Genomic DNA, 2,500 nt, shown 5'->3' with positions numbered 1-2,500 from the left:
AACCCATGTTGTACCTTAACCTAACCCATGTTGTACCTTAACCTAACCCATGTTGTACCTTAACCTAACCCATGTTGTACCTTAACCTAACCCATGTTGTACCTTAACCTAACCCATGTTGTACCTTAACCTAACCCATGTTGTACCTTAACCTAACCCATGTTGTGCCTTAACCTAACCCATGTTGTGCCTTAACCTAACCCATGTTGTGCCTTAACCTAACCCATGTTGTGCCTTAACCTAACCCACGTTGTGCCTTAACCTAACCCACGTTGTGCCTTAACCTAACCCACGTTGTGCCTTAACCTAACCCACGTTGTGCCTTAACCTAACCCACGTTGTGCCTTAACCTAACCCATGTTGTGCCTTAACCTAACCCATGTTGTGCCTTAACCTAACCCATGTTGTGCCTTAACCTAACCCATGTTGTGCCTTAACCTAACCCATGTTGTGCCTTAACCTAACCCATGTTGTGCCTTAACCTAACCCACGTTGTGCCTTAACCTAACCCACGTTGTGCCTTAACCTAACCCACGTTGTGCCTTAACCTAACCCACGTTGTGCCTTAACCTAACCCATGTTGTGCCTTAACCTAACCCATGTTGTGCCTTAACCTAACCCATGTTGTGCCTTAACCTAACCCACGTTGTGCCTTAACCTAACCCACGTTGTGCCTTAACCTAACCCACGTTGTGCCTTAACCTAACCCACGTTGTGCCTTAACCTAACCCACGTTGTGCCTTAACCTAACCCACGTTGTGCCTTAACCTAACCCACGTTGTGCCTTAACCTAACCCACGTTGTCCCCTAAAGTAACCCACGTTGTCCCCTAACGTAACCCACGTTGTCCCCTAACGTAACCCATGTTGTCGCCTAAACCTGCTCTGTAATTGTTATACGACTCGTTCAATTAGTGTAGTGTTGCCCACCCGCAACCCTCGCAATATAGTTCGCTACTCGCACTGCCCGCTCCCCTGTGTATCGCTTCATGTTAAACACCTTGCAAGTCTTGCTGACTTTCCACATGCTCCTGCTGTACACTGTAATGTGGATGGCAGCAGGACGTACATGCCGCCCCTCCCCACGTCCCCACCTTGCCCCCCTGCCTTCGCAAGCTGGTTGGTGAGAAGTTTGCATGTTCAATGCCCTTCGCATGCGACGTACTCAGGCTACGTTGTGGTGCGGCCTGTGTCAACCGTCCGCTAATGTCGTACGCGTAAACCACAATCTGTACTGCACATTCGTCCTTATGTACCGAATGATACATCGTGGCACATGTGTGACCGTACAACGACTGCGCCCAAAAACGGCGGACCATACAGTGCAAATATTGTGCACGCAGCTACGTGTCGTCTCCCTATGAGAGCTGGATTGCAGTGTGGTACGCCATAGAGACGTGTGGGAGGAACGGACGCCGTGGATGGCGATCAGCATGAGCTGTCTGTTGATGTATTCGGACCTAGTCGTCTCTCCTCACACACCGTGATGGCATGGTGCACCGCGTTCCATATCTGCGACATGCTACAGAGGCCGGTTGACAGTCGTTCGAGCAATGGACATCGCATACGTACGGGGGCCACCTTCCACGTATTGTCTAGGCGTGCACATTTTGTTGCGTGTATGTGGGCAGACGTAGTGTGGCGTGACACCTGACACAGGCATGCAATAATCGTTGAAGTTGCAAATGGCGATGGACGCCTGCGTTTTCTGGTGAAGTTACGCAAATGAACAAATGGTAACCTGTTGTGGTGCGGTTGTTCTCGCTAGGGGTGAATCGGTGATGGCGACGATAGGTTGAGGTACGAACCGGTTGTTCCAGCGATACCCACCATGCCGACGAAACTGAACGGCATCTGGGTGTGAAGCGATACGCGGCGGTGGCTGGGTGGGACCGTCCCCGGCCGGTGAGGGGGCGCCTCCCGGCGTGCTGGCCGCGCGGTGCGTGGGCGCACGCGCTACAGCCGGCTGGTGGGGGCGGCCAGTGGCAGGCGCGCCGGCCGACGGACGCGGCAGGCGTCGCAGCTGCGCGCCGGCGCACCCTGCGCGCGGCGCCGTGCGGCCAAAGTAGGTCCTCGCGGGCCCGGTGCGAAGCGCGGTGGACATCTTCAGTGTGCTGGTCCGATTGAGGACTGTGTGCGTTGAGGATGCGCCGCCGCCCGGCGCTCGGCGCCGCGACGCCGTCTGCTGCTCGGTCGCCCCAGCGGTTCTCGCTGGTGGTTTGTATCGCAGCTGTGCGGATGTGTTGGCGCGTGCGCTGTGCTGGGAGAGTTCGCTTCGGCACCCAAGTGGGGCTTTTGTCCTTCTGTGGCGCTGGCGTTGGAGCTGCCGGTCACCGTAGGTGGCGCGTGTTGTCTCCCGCCGGCAATGCCACGACAGCACGCTCCCGGGCCTCTGTCGGCAGCGGCAAGCTCAGTTGGGAGCACGGGTGGTCGCACCGAAAGCGTCTACTCGCCTAACTCCGGGCGATTGCGCCTCTCTCGAACCCGACCAAGTACTTGGG

The sequence above is a fragment of the Schistocerca piceifrons genome, unplaced genomic scaffold (genome assembly GCF_021461385.2).
Source record: "Schistocerca piceifrons isolate TAMUIC-IGC-003096 unplaced genomic scaffold, iqSchPice1.1 HiC_scaffold_348, whole genome shotgun sequence".
Classification (NCBI taxonomy): domain Eukaryota; kingdom Metazoa; phylum Arthropoda; class Insecta; order Orthoptera; family Acrididae; genus Schistocerca; species Schistocerca piceifrons.
Note: the sequence above shows the minus strand (reverse complement) of the source record.